We start from the raw sequence: 23,266 nt of genomic DNA, 5'->3' as shown, positions 1-23,266 counted from the left end.
CTGTACAGTGAAGCCATATTTCAGGAAGCGATAGCGGAGCTAAGTTATGGAATCTCTATAATCGGAAGAATAGTAAATAACATAAGATTCGCTGATAATACAGTTATAATGGCAGACACCCTGGAATCGCTACAAGAATTGCTAAATGGAATTAACGATTATTGCATTCGATACGAACTAAAAATAAACAAGAAAAAAACTAAATTTATGATTGTCTCAAAAACAGAACATGGAAATGAAAAGTTAATGATAGAGCAAACCGAAATAGAAAAAGTTAAGACATACAAATATCTGGGAACCTGGGTTGATGACAAAAATGACCAAAGCAAAGAAATTAAAGTCCGAATTGAAACTGCAAGGCAAGCATTTATAAAAATGAAGACACTGCTTACAAACAAAGACCTTCAGTTGCCTCTCAGATTGAGGGCTCTAAGATGCTACATATTTTCTATATTGCTATACGGAATGGAAGCTTGGACATTGAAGAGGCAACAAATAAGAAGAATAGAAGCGTTCGAAATGTGGTGTTACAGAAGAATATTGAAAATTCAGTGGGTTCAAAGGATTACCAATGTTGAAGTTCTACGACGTTTAAATAAGGAGTTAGAAATTATAAAAAGTATAAAAACTAGAAAACTGGAATATTTGGGTCACATTACCAGAGGAGAAAAATATGAGTTGCTGAGAATTATTATGCAAGGAAGGCTCCAAGGAAGGCTCCAAGGAAGAAGAAGCATAGGAAGAAGACGCATCTCCTGGCTGAGGAACCTTAGAGAATGGTTTAAATGTAGTTCATTACAACTATTCAGAGCAGCAGCCAACAAAGTGAGCATAGCCATTATGATATCCAACCTCCGATAGGAGAGGGAACTTTAAGAAGAAGAAGGAAGTGAGATTGACCATAAATCTTTGGTATTTAGCAAGAGGAGATTCATACGGCAGCCTTAGGTATCTCTTTGGAAATACACTTTGTCAATAATAATTCCAGAGGCGTGGGATTAAACTGTTTTCTTGCGCAATTTTTATACCAACTATATTAATTAATGAAACTTATCTAAAATTTTAATTAAAAAAGGTACTTTATATTTTTGACGTTTCGAATTCCATTTCGAAAACCTTTATCAAAATTCATCCGAAGCGAGTCCTAGTATTTATATCATTCCATGCATTTGTTATTCAGAGTTTTACCTTGAAGGCAAAGAAAATGTTGTGAATGCTTAGCAAATAATATAGTTAAGTCCTCTCTGTCAACATATGAACAATTAATATTATGTAAATTATTTTTGAAATTATTAAATTAATAAAATATTTCTTATATGTACCTATATTATTTCCTGAAGAAGTAATGTCGATAGTAGTGCAGTCAAAGAAGTTTTCCAATAAATTATTCAACTCCTACATTCATTCCCTATGCATCAAGAGCAAATAAAACTCTCAACATTTCATCGCTATCGCAAACCTCCCATTTGCTGTTATTCATTAAAAAGGCCCAATTCGGGAGTCCGGAATTACAAATCTTAACAGGGCATAATCTCTTAAAAAGGTTAGTAAAAGCAGGAAGAAGCAGTAAGGGAGAGAAACGTGAAGCCAGTAAATAACAAGCCCTTGTTTTACAAACAAAAGACACTCATTCTTCGACCTTATCGCCCTTTTCTCTATCACGCACAAGACCAAGACCACCACCGCTGCCGCTGGCTTTCTATCTCACGACCATTTTTCTCTCTTACTTTGGCGTACTTTACATTTTCAGCCATATAACCAAGAGCGTAGACAACTTTTTTTTTCATAAGAAATACAGTCGGATTGGGGTATCACTTTATTGATTTTCCTGATTTTTGCAGGAAATGTCTTTCCTTTTTAACATTTTGTTAAATATTTTTTATTGTACAATCTATCCTTAACTAAGAACAATAGATAAATTATTTAACTGAAAATTTGACCTGTAGAGCGAGATCCATTGATAACTATCTTTACATAAATTAAATTAAAAAAGTTTAATTATTATTGCAGGTTATTCGAATCTTGTTGCCTCTATGTCCACTATTTTAAATCTGTTCAAACGTCTTACATCATTAATGATCATCAGTGAGGTTGCTTGCTAACTCGTTTCAGTGGCGTACCGATAGATCAGCGGGCCCTGGTTCCAGTTGGGATGCGGGCCCGCCCGCCCAATAAAAACACACATTTTATGAGGGGTATAGATGCAAAACCGGACATTTCCACTTTTTGGTCAAAATTAGTTGAATACACCTCTGTAATCTGTGATTAGAAATCTATATATTAACAATTTGATAAAGACCAAAATTGGACAGTTCCTAGTAGTAATTCAGTGTGAAAGAATTGGTTCAGATGCAAAAGTGGACTTTTCCTATAATTTGAGATAGGGAACAGTAAAGTTGTAAATTGTTTTTTTAAGTTTACTCAGAATGACATTTTAACACGGTTGTGTTTCATGGCGAAAGTAACTATCCTCCATTTCTTAAACCATCGTTGGATATTGTTAAGATTTCTTTGAAGGGTTCTAGATGCTGTGATTGCATCATGGTGAGAGGCTAGTACAGCGGTATTATCAGGAAAATTTGCACATGTTGCTCTGTTACTTGTCGGTAGGTCGGTAGTGTAGAGCAAGTACAATATCGGTACCAGGGCACTTCCTTGTGGTACTCCGGCAATATATTGGCCTTAGGCTTGTGTATTCATTATCCTGCTGGACTAGAAAATGTCGGTTGGAAATATTGCTTTGTAGAATTTGGTAGAAAGGATGAAAAAGGTTTTTCTTCAGCTTAAATAGGACGCCAGCATGTCATAGCTTGCCGAAGAACTGACCAATATGTATCGGTCCACCCGTTATAATATCATTTTTAGCGCTGTAATTATTTTAAAAATTATTTTCTCTTGATCGCTTAATTAATTTCTTTAATTTTCTCATAAAGGACTCCTTATGTGACGTCACACTGTACGGAGCATAGTTGTTAAACCGTTCCTTGTCATTTAATTCGTGTTCCGTGAGAGTTCGACGTTTTCCCCGCTGACTGAAAGAGGAATGAGAGACACTTGGCCGGTGGCTGTGAGAGACACTTGCGGTTGACAGGTTGGTGTTGGTAGTTAGTACCATAGAATGGCGGTTGATTTCATCAAAATTAATTTTTATTTCAACTAAGTTTCAAAGTATAGTGAAAAGTTACCACCACTTGTTTCCTGGAGTACGGGTTTCCTGGAGTAAGGATGGAAGTACCATCAGTGGAAGAGGAATAAAAAAATTAACCGGTAGATCGTTTTTTTTTTTTTCTAATGATGTTTTTAGTTAACCTTGAATATATGAAATAGTTGGTTCGTTGTTAAATTTTCTTAGCCAGCCCATTAGGTGAAGTATGTAGATTATTTCGATCTTTATTTAATATTCATGTAAGGGAAATTATAGGTATTGTTATATTTCTATGTGATATGAAAATTAAAATTTGATAATTATAAACAGAATTCAATTTAATATAAAATATTTTCAATTTTCTCAACCACGGGCATATAAATTTAGAACAACCTGTATACAACAAATTGTTATATTTAATTTTAACAAGTGATTAAATAAGACTCAAGTGAAATCGTTAAAAGGTCATTAAAATTTGTATATAGTAGAAAGTAATTTTAGAATGGGAATTAACTATTTTCTTTGAAATCCATTAAGCATATTTAGAAAGTTTAAAAATTGGTTTTGAGGAATACTGCGAATGAGAGTTGGTGGTGGAAGTTTGATTTGTGAATCTGGAAGGGATATTTAGAAAGTAGGGGAATGAATGACATAGTGAGATCAGAATGTTTTGAGCTGTCGAGAAGTGAAGTCGAGTAGTAGACGAGAGTGTACGGAGAGTGAGAAAGCCGGTAGTTTCGTGAGTGTGGAGTATCTATCGTAGAACGAGAGGTAGGCCAGGTTGAGAGTAAAAGAACCTCCTTGAGCCAAGAGTTCCCGGTAGCTGATTGCAGTTTCGAAAAAGGTAGAACACAGCATCACGACAGAAGCAGGAAACGAGAGCTATACGAGCTAGTTTCAGAGGAGAACATTACTGGAAGCCAGGACGAGGTATTGATTGCAGCCAAGGATAGCAGGAAACGGGTCTTGTGTGAAGACATTCTCAGTGCACCAGAAAAAGGTCAGTCTCATTTGTTTGGACATGAATGTATGGGTTTTTCGTAGTAAATACCACATTTAAAATTGAAAAAACATAATCAATAATATCAGAAAAGTTTCATCAAACTTAAATAGAATTGTTGCTGATAAATCATAATAGTTAAATGTTAATAAAAACTTTCAATTGGAAATCAAAAGGAAATAAGATTCCCATGTATAAATGTTATTTTTAAGAATAATAAGATATAGCAAATATTAAGCAGTGATTGCCATTTAAATAAAATAAACAATATTTTGATTACAATTGTAACCCATATGTGTTATTATTTTACTCTTTTCTTTCCTATCCCGATTAGGAACCATTAAGAAATACTTAGAAGCCACGTATGTAAGTAATTAATTTTATAAAAAGCCCTGAGATTGAAAACATATTGATATGTGATCTGGTAAATTAATTAGATTATTATTAATGCATTGATTAAATTAAATGACATATAAAAATATTATCTCATATCAATAATCAAGATCACATCAACTGTCGTCCAACGTGGAGGGCATTGTAAAGTATTTCTAGTGGCAAATTTGAAGGATAGAAAGAGTAAAGCCGGTATTTGAAAATTTATATGCCTGTGGTAAAAAGTGAGATACTTACATTTGACAACATAAAATTTTAGATCTCTTTAGGTACAAATTTTACATAACTGATTTAATATTTTATTTTTACGATATTTACATTTGATATATTTATTGACAATTTATAATATTTGGGTGAGAAAAAGTCGTCTTGGGAACATACTAGTAAAATTTCATATTTGGCGGGGATAGTACTTTTTGAAAACAAATGTCTGTGACAAGAAGCCAAAGCAAAGACAACAAAAAACAAAAAGAACATTCAGACCAAGAAGAGATTTTAGACACGACAATCATGGCATCAGAACAGCAAGAATTATCAGGAATAGATAAACTATTACAAATGATGCAACTCCAGTCACAAAGAATGGAACAGAAAATGGATGAAATACAACAAAAACTGGATGACAATCAAAGAAAAACAAAACAAGCAATGGATGAAGCAAAAAGGACAATGGATAAAGTGGATCAAAAAATGGATGAAACACAACAAAAATTGGATCAAAAAATGGATGAAACACAACAAAAAATGAAACAAGCAATAGAAGAGAACAACAAGAAAATGGAGGAACGCATAGGAAAGTATGAAAAGGAAGTAAAAGGATGTTTGACAATGATCAAGAACGATATGGGACAACAAGAGACAGAGATTAAAGAAATCAAAAGCAAAATAAAAGAAATAACGAATTGCCAGAAAAAGGAAATAGAAAATTTGGAAAATAAGTTGGAAAATGCTATTCAAGTAGAGAGAGAAGAAGTGGAAAAAAGAATCACAGAAATAGAAAAACAAGTCACCGAAAACCGGACGCAACAAAATGTAGGAGAAAGAAGAGAAATGGTTATACATAGCACAGATGACGTGAAGATAAGGTTTGGCGGGGATGTAAGAAGATTACACCCAGTGCCGTTCATAAATAGCCTGAAAAAGAAAATACAACACATCGGAAATTTCGAAACAGCAAAAGAAACTATCAGAAACCATCTCAAAAATGAAGCAAGCCTATGGTTCGATTGCAAAGAAGAAGAATTTGACAGTTGGCAAGAATTTGAACAAAAATTTTTGAATTATTTCTGGGGAAAAGTCCAACAATTGGAAATTAACAAGGAATTGCAAAATGGGAAATACAATGATAGGATGGGTATATCAGAAAGGACATATGCATTACAAATTTACTATAACGCAAAACATTTACAATATAATTACTCATCGGAACAATTAGTCGAACTGATTGCAAGACATTTCGAGGAAACGCTGGAAGACCATATCACATTGCAAAATTACAAAGACATAGATAGTTTATGCCAATTCCTACAAATAAGAGAATTACGTGTAAGAGAAACAAAATCAAGAAGGTCGCGAGAAGATTACAGGCCCCGAGAAACACAGGAATACAGAGATAGAAATCAAAATAGGAGGGACTATACAAGACGAGATTTTAATCCCAGAAGGGAAAACGAAAATAGAGACAACGGAAGAGGAAATTATGAACAAAGAAATAGGCAATGGAATGAGGACAGAAATCGAGAATACCAGAATAGAAACACCACACGCTCAAATCAAGAAAACAGAAATAATGGTAGACAAAATGAACAGGGATATCAAGAAAACCGAAACAGATCCGACAGACCAAGAGAAAATAGAAGAGAAGTAAATAATACCCAGACAGATGGATATGACGGAGAGAGACATTATGACGAAAATATAAACAACGATGAGCAACCGGCGTTTTTTCACGACGGCGCTCACTAAAAACCAAAAATCAAACAGGAATCTGTTGTAACCCCAAGGAGTTTATTAAATTGGCAAGAAACAACGAAAAGAAAAATGGAGTTAATTTAAAATTTGTGGATGGATTTATCAACGAGAAACCAATTAAAATTATGATAGACACTGGATCTGAAATAACATTGGTCAACAGAAAACTAATAGAAGAAGTTAACTTAACAAATTTAATTTACAAAATACCTAGGGTAAATTTAGTGGGCGCAAACAAACGGACATTGGCAAATATAAATGAAGGCATACGAGTAATGGTACGACTGGGTAAGAAGATGTATGCACTACAATGTGTAATAATGCCAAACATGTCACATGACATGATAGTAGGAGTTGACGAATTGGCAGAAAAACATGTAGTGATAGATTTTAAAAATAATACGATGAATCTAACAGAAGAAAAAGAAGAAGAACAAGACAAGGAACAGGAGAAACAAAATACGGACGAATCAGGTAAAGAACAAACAGTGGAAATGAATTTGGCAACGAAGCAAGGACAAAGAAGAAAAGGGAGAAAAAGTCAGAAAAAGACAAAAGAAAATGAAACCTGTGGCTCCTCAAAAGAAGAGTTGAGCCCAGAAGAAGAAAATTTGAGAGTATCAGAAACAAAGGAAACCTGGGATTCCTCAAAAGAAGAGACGAGCTCAGGAGAAGAAGAAATAAAGCAAAAAAATGAAAGCGAAAAAGATATGATCGAAACAGTGGCATTTGAAGAGGAGGCATATGAAAACGAGGATGCAGAATACACGATAAAAGTATGTGAAAAATCTGAGGAAAAAGACAGAAGATTAATATGGGAAAAAGGGAAAGACAACATAATAGCCGACACTCTAACACAGGATGAGGACACTGAAAATAAGGAAACAATTACTCTACAGGTGGGACTAATTAGAGTAATACAAGAAGAAGGGGTATAAGACGTAGATTAAAGTAAGGAAATATACAGGGAGTTGGTTTTGCCTCGAGAAAATTTATTTAAAAATGCAGATAAATTTTATCGAATACAAGGCGGGGATTTGTTATATTTCTATGTGATATGAAAATTAAAATTTGATAATTATAAACAGAATTCAATTTAATATAAAATATTTTCAATTTTCTCAACCACGGGCATATAAATTTAGAACAACCTGTATACAACAAATTGTTATATTTAATTTTAACAAGTGATTAAATAAGACTCAAGTGAAATCGTTAAAAGGTCATTAAAATTTGTATATAGTAGAAAGTAATTTTAGAATGGGAATTAACTATTTTCTTTGAAATCCATTAAGCATATTTAGAAAGTTTAAAAATTGGTTTTGAGGAATACTGCGAATGAGAGTTGGTGGTGGAAGTTTGATTTGTGAATCTGGAAGGGATATTTAGAAAGTAGGGGAATGAATGACATAGTGAGATCAGAATGTTTTGAGCTGTCGAGAAGTGAAGTCGAGTAGTAGACGAGAGTGTACGGAGAGTGAGAAAGCCGGTAGTTTCGTGAGTGTGGAGTATCTATCGTAGAACGAGAGGTAGGCCAGGTTGAGAGTAAAAGAACCTCCTTGAGCCAAGAGTTCCCGGTAGCTGATTGCAGTTTCGAAAAAGGTAGAACACAGCATCACGACAGAAGCAGGAAACGAGAGCTATACGAGCTAGTTTCAGAGGAGAACATTACTGGAAGCCAGGACGAGGTATTGATTGCAGCCAAGGATAGCAGGAAACGGGTCTTGTGTGAAGACATTCTCAGTGCACCAGAAAAAGGTCAGTCTCATTTGTTTGGACATGAATGTATGGGTTTTTCGTAGTAAATACCACATTTAAAATTGAAAAAACATAATCAATAATATCAGAAAAGTTTCATCAAACTTAAATAGAATTGTTGCTGATAAATCATAATAGTTAAATGTTAATAAAAACTTTCAATTGGAAATCAAAAGGAAATAAGATTCCCATGTATAAATGTTATTTTTAAGAATAATAAGATATAGCAAATATTAAGCAGTGATTGCCATTTAAATAAAATAAACAATATTTTGATTACAATTGTAACCCATATGTGTTATTATTTTACTCTTTTCTTTCCTATCCCGATTAGGAACCATTAAGAAATACTTAGAAGCCACGTATGTAAGTAATTAATTTTATAAAAAGCCCTGAGATTGAAAACATATTGATATGTGATCTGGTAAATTAATTAGATTATTATTAATGCATTGATTAAATTAAATGACATATAAAAATATTATCTCATATCAATAATCAAGATCACATCAGTATATTAATGTGGTTTTTGGTTTTACATAACCAAACATTTTTGAAGTCACCGAATTAACATTGGAAATAATTATCATTACTTCTCTGTAGGTCTTAAATTTATTGAACATCCAATATTTTTATAAATTCTATATATTTTTACAGATATTCCCTCAGATAAATCATATTCAAATTTCACATTCATCATTATTTGTCCATGTCTTCAAACTCAAAATAGTTCAAGGTTACCTGAGATTAGTTTTGGTTCCATTTTTAATGGTTGTTTTTTTTTCTATATTATTGCTTCTAAAAAGTTTTCCTCAATTATGTCTTCTTCTCTTTACTTTTGCTTAGCGGTTTATATGAGAAATCAAACGAAGTATATGTTTTTAGCCATTTGGAAGAAAGCTAACCCTCATGTGAAGTCGTACCCACTTTTACCACCTAGGGAAGCCACCTTGACCTTATTGCAGCCACCGCCAAGTCAATCTGGGAGTATGTCATTGGGAGCAAGCTTTGGGGAGCATTCCAGCTCAGTTTTCGTCTTCGCACCTGGATCTACAGGAGGCCTAATTTGGCGCCATCCTGGTGCTCATTTTGGGATACAGTAGCAGACTTTTTAGGAATCATTGGGATTCGTTTGGGAACAATTAGTGTGGTGATTTTAAGTAACCATGGTTTTTATATTTCAGACATTTATTTGATACATTATGTTTATTAATTGCCTTTTTCAGATTTAGCGTACCTTTGTTTTTATATGACATATTTGTATATTATTGTATTTGGTTCCCAAACTATTGTAAGTTATCTATGGTACGTTACATTGTGCACAAGGTAATAAGCCTAGAAAATTAGGTTTTTATACTTTATTATTGGTTTGATATTTATTTTGTAATATTACTTGCTTGTTCCCCAAATATTTTATTTATTCGCTTTATTTCGTTTGTTCGGTTAATTCGTCGTTACTTTATTTCATTGCATTTGCTCGTTTAATTTAGGTCATCGTTTCGGTATTTGTCTTAACTTCATTTCTATAACTTTCATTCATTGTATATTTAACTTTGCTTAATTCATTTAGTATTTTCCCTTAGTCAGGCTCATGCCTCTTTATATATAAGTATATTAGTCATATTTTTCGGGTTTTAATTTGGGTCGTACGTAGCAAGCGTACTATAACCATTTGGTAGAGGACTCATGTGAGTTGTACCCTATATGTAAGTAAGAGGTACTTATATAATTTTGTAACAGATAACATTATTGTAGTTATCTCAAATATAACTTTGTATAACTTATGTCATTTTAGAGTCACATGATATGCACAAATCTAGTAGTTATTTTTAATAAATATTTACTTATTTTGTATATCATTCATTTTATTATTCCTTTACGTTCGTTATTACAGATTTGATATATTTAATATTTGACAGCTGTATAAGATACCTGGGAGAATGATCGAAGATCATTTTCATGGCGCCCATGATTTGTTAGTTTTATTTATTTTGTTCGTCTTTAGCAACTATTCATCTTCATTCATTTTCAGTACATTATTCTTATTTTATTATTTCATCTTTTAGTCATCATTACTATCTACTTAAAGCTACTGTTCTTCGACAGGCATGCAAACGAGCCGTATCCATCCTTGAGTGCCAAGTTGTTCTCTTGCATCTCTTGCTAGCCAATTCTATTCAGTTTGCCTCTGTCTCTTCATACTTCTACTTATATACCTTTCTTATATACCTTTTATTCTTGTCCCATTAGCTATATCTAGTTTTTTTCCCTTACTTCTGTTGGAGTGTATCCTTCTCTTTGCTTTCACTCCAACAGAAGTTTTCTGATTCTTGTTATAAATGTCCAGGAATCCACCGGAAGAATACCTTTTATTTTCTAGATCATTTTTGATGTGCTTTACTAGTCTGTGTACTTGTTCAATTGTTCTGTCTTGTATTCTGAACTTAAAGTAGTATTGGGCTATTAGTTTTCTTTCTTTTATGATTGGGGATAATTGCTTAACTAGAAGTTAAGTCCTTAGTTCGTCCTTATAGCCCTTTTCTCTATCACGCAGAAGACCAAGACCACCACCGCTGCCGCTGGCTTTCTATCTCACGACCATTTTTCTCTCTTACTTTGGCGTACTTTACATTTTCAGCCATATAACCAAGAGCGTAGACAACTTTTTTTTTCGTAAAAAGTATATTCGGATTCTGGGCATTACTTCATTGATTTTTCTGATTATTGCATTAAAAAGGGCTTATAAAAAGATGACGTCCACGAAATATTTTCTTCAAATGATATATACTGATTCTAAACCAGCCTATACCTACGTATTTTATTGACCTGCTAGAATTATCTAACCGACTAAAACTCAAAGATGTATACACTGTAACCTTACGAACGTCACATTTTTTTTTATTTTTCATTGAATAATTATTTTTCAAATTTCTGAAGATTTTATCCATTTGTTAAGTTTGTGTCTTGTTTACCTATTTTTCTTCTAAAAATATTTTGTGCTTAACTCTTCTGTCTACTAAATATTATATTTAACCTTTCTTCTTCGAGTTAAATTTTCAGATATTTCGATTCTATTTTCAGTTATTCTTGGTGTATTCAGACCACAGACATGTTAACCGTAGACAAGGCATACTGAGCAAAAAATCGTAACGCGCGGGCAGTCGATCGGTGGTCTATCTATCTCTTTTTTTTTAAGAAATACCGCTCATATGACGGACAAAGATGGCTAGACCACTCAAAATGAATATTGACCAATGGCGTTCTTGATACCGGCGTTACACCTCGAAGCACAGACCGGCCCATAGCTAGCCTAATCTACAGGTTATTATATCTATGATTCAGACCCCGTATCTACCCCATAGACATAGTATGAAATTTCTATGGTCTATTCCAAGTCGATACAAAATATATTTTTATGAGTTGACAACTCTTAATATCCGTCTGTCAGTTTCACTCCAAAATAATAGAAAGGGAACCTTTTTAATACACATCTTTCATCTATTTAAAGTGATGTTTCTGTTCCAAAATTCATTTCTATTCTTCAATCTAATCTTGGGTTTTTTGGTCTTATTTAAAATTTTTGTTGTCCCACTTTTTAGATGGGACTTCCCGAACCACAGGGAATAAGTTGCAGTATATAACTGCAGTTAACACTACATTCAGCTACGTTAAGCTAAAGAGTATGGGTTCCTGAAGGGAAAAATCTGCGGTAGATGCCACAGGTAGGATAAATAGGAGACATCGATATGTAGGAGCACATGGATGGTACCTTCCTTATTCCTTAGTAGAAAAAATGGTTTTCATAGTGCTAGCTGGAAAATTATCATCAGAGGACTGGGAGATGTGAGGATATCACCCTAACTGCAGAACTTCGCAGGCATTTACTTCACAGATGGATAGATATATCAACATTGCCAGGAGTAATTTTATGAAAATCACCGCAGGAGCACCTCAGAGCTACTATCCTGGCACCATTGCTTTGGAACTGACCCATTGTCCTTCAAGGAAATCAAGAAGTGGATCGCATAGCCCAACAACCAAGAAGCAGTGAAACAGCGAGTGAAGTGATACATATACTTAGGTAGTGCTAAATTATACAGGGTGATTTATTAGTAGGGTAAAGCTCAATAGTTCCGCTATAGTAATAGATAGCAATAAAAGTCAATAACAAAAATTTTAGCCACCTTTGAGCTTCACATTACAAAATTAGTTAGAATGTTACAGGGTGTCCGATAACACAGTGGCAGACCTAATTTATGTTTTTTTTAATGGAACACCCTATATTTTATTTTATACTCGAAATCCTGTTAACTTCTTCATCACAAAAATATAAAGGTTTGTAATGTTATACAGGGTATTTACAAAGTTATAACCAATTTTGTATGAAAATCGTAACAAGTTCAACTCCCTGTATAAATAAAAACAAGCACAACAGCAATGCTTTATTAATGCCACATTCTTTTATTTATTGTCAAAATTTTTTAGAGTTATTGATATTGGTAATTTTCTTTATATCAAATACAGGGTGAGTCAAAACGCAAGTACATTATTTTCTCAGTAATGTTAAATAAAACACCCTGTATTTTATATCATTATTGAAAAGTAACATTAACGTACTTTAATTTTTATATAATATTCCCTATGCCCAAATTTATTAGTTTTTCGAGATATTTTCATTTTTCAGAGCAAATTATTTTAGGTGTTTAAATTTATCTAAATTTTAAGTAAGCCATGACTGAATTGACTTTTAAATAAAGAAAAAAAAATAATTTATTAGTAATACATTTTACAAACAAAAACACAACCACTACATGCAACATTTTTGAAACAATTAAAAACTATATTTTTATGTAAATGCAACAAATAAACAAAGAACATTAGTAATAAATTTTACAAAAAAACACACAAACACAAAATACAATATTGTGTGAAGACAATTAAACACTACTTTTGTATGTAAATGTAACAATGTAACAAATAAAGAACGAAACATAATTTATCAGTAATACATTTCGCAAAAAAACATGTTCGAAAAAATTAGAAGCTACTTTTAATAAACTATTTTTAATATTTTATTACATAAGGTGTTCAAAATTATCTCCAAACACATTTATGTACGCCTAAAAACGATCATTGAATGAGCTACTTACTCTACGGAGCATTTGTAAATTAACACATCGAAATACACTTTGTATTCTATTTTTCATCTCATCCCTTGTTGTGGAAGGTATTTTATAAACTTCATTATTAACGTAACCCCAAAAAAATCAGTCCAGTTTATTAAATTCTGGTGATTTGGGTGGCCACGCTACTGGTCCATTGAAAAATGAAAATATCTCGAAAAATAATAAATTTAGACATAGGGAATGCTATCTAAAAATTAAAGTACGGTAATGGTACTTTTCAATAGTGATATAAAATACAGGGTGTTCCATTTAAAATTACTGAGAAAATAATGTACTTGCGTTTTGACTCACCCTGTATTTGTTATAAAGAAAATTAGCAATAGCGACCATTCTTGAAAATTTTGACAATACGTTAAATAATATGGTATTAATAAACCATTGTTGTTTTGCTAATTTTTATTTATACAGGGAGTTGAACTTGTTACGATTTTCATATAAAATTGGTTATAACTTTGTAAATACCCTGTATAACATAACAAACCTTTATATTTTTGTGATGGAGAAGTTAACAGGATTTCTAATTTAAAATAAAATATAGGGTGTTCCATTTAAAAAGAAAACATAAGTTTGGTCTGCCACTGTGTTATCGAACACCCTGTAACATTCTAACTAATTTTGTAATGTGAAGCTCAAAGGTGGCCAAAATTTTTGTCATTAACTTTTATTGCTATCTATTACTATAGCGGAGCTATTGAGCTTTACCCTACTAATCAATCACCCTGTATAAAATCATTTGTTAAAGTGAAGCTTGAAAATTTGTGGCAACACCAGTGAAAAAGTTCAACTTCAAAACTTCGCGAAGTTAAACCATCCGTAAAACAGTTAATAAAAAACAAGTGAAATCTTGTAAAATTAAACATTTGCTAAAATTCCTTAAATACATTAATAGCCTTAACAAAATTTAGTATTTCTATGTAAATTATCCCATGATTGATGCGACTATGTTTGTAAAATACAAAAAGACAATGTTTTTTTATTTTAGTAGTTTATTTTTTTAATATACATAATTATATCCTCCTGTACTGCTTCGGAACCATAGAAGTTATCATAAGTAAATAACATTTAAACAATTTATCAATTACTTATATACCAGCTGATTAATAAAACTTAAAAAGTAAATTATCGAATCATATTACCTTCTTGAAAGTGCGCTAATGATTTTTAGCAGGTCTAGAAATCAGCCGTTTAGATAAGGACGGAATAAATAGTAAAGTGAGAAGGCGGAAAATTTTTGAAGCTTTCTTTCGCGTTCTACCTTTCTTGCTCTTTTCAGGTTAAAAACTTTTACTTGGTTAAATTTCGGTTGTTGAGTTGTCATCTAAAATTAAATGAAACAAGACACGGAAGTGATAAAGGAAATTGTATAGCTTATTTTAAGGCGGCAAATGAGGCTAAAATGTTACGGTTATAGAAATTAATTTGTGACATCTCATTTAACTTTTAAACTTAAATTATTTGAAATATATTTGAAGATATTTTAAAATGCGATTATTCGGGATACGTCATTTATAACGAAATGAATTAAATGATATTTAATTTTTTATAAAAATATTTGCATAACATGCAAACACAAGCTACGGAAAACCTGATTAAAAGTGTCATTTACGTTATGTCATAAGGGGAGTCTGTGTTCATAGATGGTGTACTTTTTTCCCATTTTTAGGGGATGAAAAAATTTTTGTTTTCATCCCCTGGCTTCTCTTATACTACTGGTCGGTTGTACTTGTGGTCAATGTTCAGTTTGCCATAGAGTCTTTCAATGTGCAGTTCACTTTTGTAGTGACTACGCAATTTTAGAAAAAGTTATCTCAGTTATCATTTGTCAGATATCGCTTTTTTGAACATTTTAGGTAAATTCTAAGAAATATGAACCATTCTGTCTCCTGTACTTCTGTCTAGTGTCTGTTATTTGTATAATTGTATGGGAATGTTTATGACATTCCTGAATGGATACTCCTATTTTTTGAGGAAATGCTCTTAAAATGCAGAGAGTGGAAGTATAGAGATGTAGAAAAAGTATATATTCATTACAAAATACTCGTTACTTACGAATACCGAAAGTAACGATTATTATAGAGAGAGGCTTACTTTGATTACTTTGATTACTCTGATTACTTTCGTTACTTCGTACCAATCATATCAGAGCGAGTAACGACTTATAGGGCTTTTCATTCACAGTCATTTGTTTCGATCGTCTGTCATATGTTGTATAATCTGTGTATAATATTAATATACACGAATTATACGACATATGACAGAAGCTCGAAACAAATGACTGAATGAAAAGCACTATTGTATCTACTTTGATTACTCTGATTACTTCGTGCCAATAGGGAACTTGCATAATTTTTTAAATATTAAAATGATAATGGTAACATGATCTTAAAAAGCTTGCATGCAAAAAAAACAAATATTTTTAACCCGTACGCTAATTACAACGCTTTGAAAATGCTATAAAATTCAAATATCTTAGGAGGCTCTTGAACGTCCTTCTATTGGTCCGACGTCACGGGCCATGGTCAACCGGGCTAGCAGTTGGAAACAACGCGATTTTTGTAGGTATCACGGGTATATTACATTTTAATCGTCTTTAATGGAAAATTCCTAGGTATTATTTATGTTCATCTTATATATTGTAATAAGTAGTTCCCCAATCAGCTTAGTTTTAAACTGAAACTGATAAAGTTGAGTGCTACTTTGTAAAGAGTTTAAAACGCATAATATGACGGACGAGGGTAAGTCTGACAACTTACCTACCGTTGATGTCTTCATGGTGGCAACTTTTATAAAAAGTAGTGAAAGCTATTCTATAGGGCTTTTCATCGATTGTCATTTGTTTCGAGCTTCTGTCATGTGTCACATAATATTAATATATCTACGTCATACGTCTTTGGTTTGTATCATGGGTATATACCAATAACGTACGACGTAGATATATTAATATCATGTGACACATGACAGAAGCTCGAAACAAATGACTGTGAATGAAAAGCCCTATTGGAGAAATACGAGGTGTCAAGGCAAATAAGTAAGAGTTATTAATAAGCATGTTTAAACCGTTTATAACAATAGTTTGGTACCATTATATTATAGTGTACGGTTTACCCCGTGGGTTTGATCTACCTACCTCTAATCGAAGGATTTCGTATATCCTGGAAAAGATTACGGTGTAATTTGCATTATAATAAAGATTCTATTTTATTGTAATATTTATTAATAGCTACTGGAGCATTTAATTATTGTGTTCAAAGCCTTCTGAGAAAAGATTATGGTGATTAGCAGACGTACCGATAGAACGTGTACATAGCCAACAAAATCCTTCTTTACAAAGTTAATAATACGCATAAATCAGAAGAATCATTATTGTAATTTTACAAGTTAATATCTTTATCATCTCAGCGTATACTTACACCGCATCCCTCGGTAGACCGCAAGCTATAGTATAAACCCACTGTAGACCGCATACTATAGTAGCACCAATACTTTTTAGTTACTCTTACTTTTATTACTAAAAGTTTTGTCTATTTTTAAGTTACTTGTTTCTTCTTTGTTCTTCAACACAAGAAACGACAAAAGTAATTTCATAAAAAAGAACTTTTTGATACATGTCAACAGAGATAAAATGTTAATATTTTGCCTGTCATAGAAAAATTCATTTTTGCCACAGAATAAAACAAGATATTTCAACTATATTATTTATCTATGGGCAAACTGCATTAAATGCAATAGCCCACCGAACGGGCAAACGATACGAGTGGCCTATGACATCAGACCCCAGCTCTCGCTTTTGAAGTTGCTTGAAACGGAAATTTTAGGCGCGGAACTTTGATCAGATGTTGTACTTACACTATTCATTATTAAGACGTAATATTTTGAATATAACATTTTAAAACATAAATTAACAATTTTATGCAAAAAAATTTTTTAGTGCAAGTTCCCTATTGTATCAGAGCGAGTAACGACTATTGTATCTACTTTGATTACTCTGATTACTTTGTTACTTCGTACCAATCGTATCAGAGCGAGTAACGACTAGTGTATCTACAAGCAGTACATTTGATTACTTTTTACCAATCGTATCCCAGCGAGTTACGGACGGGACTAGTATGTTACGAGTGTTATCGAATATCGTTATGGGTATGAAGCGTTTTAAGTGTGTGAGAGTGAGGAGAGGGTAGAAGATGAAACAGAGGGAGGTATAATGTTATACGTAAAATATGTAATGTAAGTCATTAACGAAGATCGAATGCGAGAACCCTATATTTTTATCTAGATCTGCGCTATTTGCCGATGTAGATTAGATAGTAGATCTTGTTATATCGAATACCTATACAAAATACCTACCTACTGAGAAATACGATTCTCGATATGATTACCGGTACTCAAATACAAAAGTAACAAAAGTAATCATAGTAATCAAATCATTTTTATCCCTTATACAGATCGGTGAAGGTCGTTGTTATATTGGAATACCTATACAAAATACCTACCTACTGAGAAATACTATTCCCGATCAGAAGGGACAGAAAAACTTGGTGGTGAAACGATGAAATGCGACAGAAGGTTAGGGAGAACAACAAGGGATAAATATTGGGCAAAGGTCTTTGAGTGCTGGAAGAAGATACGGTAAATAACTGGTGGGAAGCCAACATCAAATTTGTGGTATGAGTGGGAGAGGAACTGATGAGAAAATATCTGGTAAAGGGCTTCTGGTAAAGGTAAAGGGACAGAGAAACTTGGTTCTGAAACGATGAAATGCAACAGAAGGTTAGGGAGAACAGAAAGTCTAGAAAAAGTATGACAGGTCTAAAAGAGAAAAAGACAAGGATAAATATAAGGTAGCACAAGAAGGACACATAGCGCGTTACAGCTACTACCAAGGAAAGATCGTCTCCACAGCTGTATGAAGAGTTGGAAACACTCAAGGGGATAAAAAGGTTATAAAGCATTGCTACAGCAAGGAACAAGTCATCGAATGATTTGACTCACGTGCGACGGATTAAGAGTGCGGATGTAGGAGTGTTAAGAACCAATGCTTAAATAAAGCAAAAATGGTATAAGTACTTTATAAAATTGCTAAATGAAGAACACCAGCGGTGAGGCAGAGGATGCGGTATCCCAAATGAGAATTTAATACTTGGGATAGAGGGATGTTGCCGATCCATTAAATAGCATAAATAATGGTAAGATAGCTGAATCTGGTGGACTACCTGAGATGTCTGGAAGGCTCTAAGAGAAGAAGGGGTTGACGTTTTGTGGCAAATAATGAGAGGAATATATCAGAAAGGAAGGATGTCCAATTCATGGAGAAAGACTGTTATAATATCATTGTATAAAGATAAAGGGGACATTAAGGAATGTAAGAACTATACAGAGATGAAGTTGAAAAAGTAAAAGTTGAGAAAGAAGAAAAAGAAGAATATAGACGATATTAATGGGTGGGTACTATACTGAAAAAAGAGTGGAATGAGGATATTAACAGAATGGAAGAAACAAGAATGGTTAAAATAAGGTTAATTTTTTATTTATTTTTTAACACCACTGACCAATATCACTTGCACCGACAATTATTTTGCAATTGGTCCAAACAAATTAAACAAAACAATATATATTGTTTCCAAGTGTACTTTTGTAAATATCAATTATAAACAAATATTGTTATTGTTTGAATTTTATTCCATTTTCATCGAAGTCATTCAAGTTAAAATAATATGTATATGTGTCATTACAACGCTTGAAAAACATGCAATACAAATTTTAAATACGTCAATAGTCATCTGTTTTATTACAATTTCCTGAAATTGGCGTGTGTATGTGTATGGTTCTGTTTATTCGTGCATAAATATATCGAGTTTCATTTAATAACCGTAATCGGTATAAGTGAAAAAATACTACAGATCTCTTTTTTTAACTGATAAAAATTAATTATTGTTAAAGGTTTGTATTACAATTTTGATCCTTATGAACGTCACATGTTACTTTTCTTTAAATAATTATTTTATTCCAATTTTTTTGGATTTTATTCATATCTTAACTGTGTGTTTTGTTTTACTATTTTTCTTCTAGAAATAGTTGGTTCTAAACTTATCTATCAACTAAATATTCTAGGTCTGGATCCCGCGTATGAAAAAGAAGTTGATTAATAGCAAGCTGAAAATTTGTTAATAGCTTAAGGGTGTCTAGTTGGACAAACTTTGATATATGGGAACACTGGAACAGGTGAAGATTTAATTGTGGAACAGGTTACAAATTTGGAACGGTCAGACCACGAAAACGTCACATGTATTTTTTCCGAGAGAACTTCCAATTGATTTGTTACCCTTTCATTAAACTCTCACATGCAAAAATTCCCATTTGGTCATAAATATTAGCCTAAATTTTGCATAAGAGTTTAATGAAAGTGTAACAAATCAATTGGAAATTCTGTTGGACAAAACACATGTGCCGTTTTCGAGGTCTGACCGTTCCAAATTTTTAACCTGTTCCACAATTAAAACTTCCCCTGTTCCAGTGTTTCTATATATCAAAGTTTGTTCGACTAGACACCCTTAAGCTATTAACAAATTTTCAGCTTGCTATTAATCAACTTTTTTTCATACGCGGGATCCAGACCTATTCTATTTGATCTTTCTTGTCCAATTTCAATTTTCACCTATTTCAATTCTATTCTCATTTACCCTTCGTATATTCCCCGTACTCAGACCCACTACTTATTTCAATGACATTTTATATAAAATATCTATGACTACTTCAAGTCGACATAGAATATTTGTCAGTTGGTAACTCTCATCAGACATGTTAACTTTTACTTTAATGCAGAAGTGGGAATGTATGTCTTTTGCCCATTTAAAGTGATGTTTTAGTCTCACACGTCATGACTCCAGCAATTGAAACAATACTGGACTCATCAGGATTCGGTGGCGCTTGTGACCGTAATTCCATTATATCATTAGGAAAACCAGGAACAATCACCTGAAACTATATCGGTATAGTAAATATTTTGCCTTACCTTTATAGGTCTGGATCCCGCGTATGAAAAAAAAGTTGATTAATAGCAAGCTGAAAATTTGTTAATATCTTAAGGGTGTCTAGTCGGATAAACTTTGATATATGGGAACACTGGAACAGCGACAGTTTTAATTGTGGAACAGGTTGAAAATTTGGAACGGTCAGACCACGAAAACGGCACATGTATTTTGTCCGACAGAATAGACTTAAACTCTCCGAACAGAGATTAAAGTCTCATGCAAGAATCAGACTTCTATTTATCACTTGTCATAATTCCTGTCATTTGACATATTCTACATGTTCCACTCATTGAAACGCCCATTTGGTGATAAATAGCAGTCTGATTTTTGCATGAGAGCTTAATCTCTGTTCGGAGAGTTTAAGTCTGTTCTGTCGGACAAAATACATGTGTCGTTTTCGTGGTCTGACCGTTCCAAATTTTTAACCTGTTCCACAATTAAAACTTCCCCTGTTCCAGTGTTCCCATATATCAAAGTTTGTCCGACTAGACACCCTTAAGCTATTAATAAATTTTCAACTTGCTATTAATCAACTTTTTTTTCATACGCGGGATCCAGACCTATTAGTTTAATCTCAATATGTATTAACATCACACTCTAATTTCATATGTATGATATTTGACTTACTAATAGGGTTCCTTTTTTTTATTTATTTCCTCTTTTTTATTGGTAACCAGATCCTGCTGTATGCTGACCAGGAATCTGTGACGAAATTGGTTTCATTAAATATAATTAGAGTAGCTTCTTTGGTTTTTGTCTTTTTACCACCTGTTTGTTTTAGGACGAATGATGCTTGAATCTTTGAATTGCAGCTAATCTGAAAAGCTCAACGTAGATGGCGCTAGTGTAGTTGGAGGTCACGTCAACTGTCCAAATCTAAAATATTTCTAAGTAAAGATTCCATTTATTTCGCTTTGTGAAATTAATTTGGGAAAATAAGATGCCTCGCAGTGTTGTCATGTACCATGTACCTTTGTGCTCATCTAGAACATCAGGACAAAGGTTTCCCAAAGATTATCTGATGAGAAAAAAGTGGATTGTAGTAATAAGAAGAGATAAATTTGTGTCGACAATAAATGCACGTACCTACCTATCTGCAATAAACATTTTGTTGAAACAGATTACGTATTGCCCTGAATTCGACTGCAAAAACATAAATCGATACTATTTATTTGTCTTTTATTATTTTTTTAATTGATACACATTAAAATTATCCATATTGTTTATAAATTGTCAACGGCGGATCCAGCAACCTTGCAAGGAGGGGACAATGAAATAAAAATTTTCTCGTCACTCGCGTATGCAGGATTATTTTTCGGTATGGGCTGTTACTTTATTTTTCTTCATGTACCATGTCCTTTCAGAATGTTGGTTACTATCATAGCTATCTTAATCTTATTCACTGCCACCCTAAATCAACCACGAAGTGCTTTTTTGTCCTGGACTGCGTTTGCCTTCTACTTTCACTTGCATACTATTTTATAGCAACCTATATTTGAAACTTCTCATTACATGTCCAAAATACTCCACTTTTCTCTTCTTGATGCCTTCCATAATCTCAGTAGTCTTGCTGAGACGTTCTAGTATTGTGGAGTTTCGAACCTTCTTCACCCAAGGAAGGATGTTTTATGTTTCATTCCGTTATTCAGTTGTCAACAGGACACAAAACTCACTATTTATTTTTAATCGTAATTATCTCTTTCTTAAAAAAAAGGCGACACCAGGCGAAGTGAGGGGACAATTGACCCCCCTTGGATCCGCGCCTGTAAATGGTATTTTTCAGCCAAGGGTGGAATCATATATTTGTCAAAAAACTCTTTGGCTTTCGGGATTATTTCATTATGAATTAAATCATTATTTCTACTTATATAAATACATCTCGTATCTTTTGTTGTCCAGATGACAAAATCACAGAACTCACGACAAGTGACTAACATCTGAGTTTGTATCTACTTGATAGTAGTAATTTAAATTAGATTTCAAACATAATTATTCATTTTTCATTTCTAAGTATGGTAAACTGTCCGAAGTAATAATTGAATTTTTTATTGAATAGGAACACTTAACTTCTTAGCATAGTAGTTCAGAAGAAGCAGCTCAAGGGATGTTCCAATGAAATGAAAAGTCCACAAATAATGACATGGTTATATATTTTTACATAGTATTTGCCTCCTTGTAGGCACGGATAGGCATTTTTCATATTTCTTACCCCAACCTGTTGCGCTAGAGCTTAAAGATTTTGGTTCAATAGTAAATTTACAAAAAAATTTAGATTTTTCCTCTCCGTCATGTGAACAACTTTTTTCCAGAATTCTCGCATTTCTTCTCAACTCGCTTTTCAACTCAAAATCAGTCCAAGATCCGTATTTTCTGCCATAATTTATTAAATCGCAATAGTTCAAATAAAAATACCATATAAGCTTAAAGAACTGTCAAAATGTGTTGACCCCCAACTACACTCGCGCCGCCAAGCGGGAGCAACGGCGTACATAGCTGCCATTGAACCATATATTCATTTTCCCATCTCTCTGTTGTCGTTTTTCCATTACTGAGGATCGTGATTTCTTCCAATATTCCTAACAGTTTTTTTCGGTTGGTCTCTATCCTATCTAATGACTTTCCAGCTGGATTCTTAATTTGGTCGGACCATCTAGTTGGTGATCGTTCTCTTGATCTTCTCCCCGGAACGTTTCCAGAAACAATTAATCTCTCCAAACTATCGTCACCTCTGTGAACCACATGACCGAAGAATTGCAGAATTCGTTGCAGACAACTGAAGGCTGTG

General features: G+C 33.1%; 1 protein-coding gene and 1 long non-coding RNA gene across 3 annotated transcripts in view; one reads left to right on the top strand and one right to left on the bottom strand.

Annotated features, from left to right (window-relative positions):
* LOC126888272 (uncharacterized) overlaps positions 1-8,555 on the top strand; it is a 242,031-nt gene extending 233,476 nt beyond the window's left edge. Inside the window, exon 2 of the long non-coding RNA XR_007699482.1 lies at positions 7,732-8,555. This is a non-coding gene — a long non-coding RNA (uncharacterized LOC126888272). The remainder of the gene's footprint in view (positions 1-7,731) is intronic.
* Positions 1-23,266, bottom strand: part of LOC114334432 (transcription factor collier) — a 511,411-nt gene that overhangs the window by 252,339 nt on the left and 235,806 nt on the right. The window lies entirely within an intron of this gene.

The sequence above is a fragment of the Diabrotica virgifera genome, chromosome 7, assembly GCF_917563875.1.
Source record: "Diabrotica virgifera virgifera chromosome 7, PGI_DIABVI_V3a".
NCBI lineage: Eukaryota > Metazoa > Arthropoda > Insecta > Coleoptera > Chrysomelidae > Diabrotica > Diabrotica virgifera.
The sequence above is the reverse complement of the archived record's forward strand: the minus strand, read 5'-3'. Positions and strand labels throughout refer to the sequence as shown.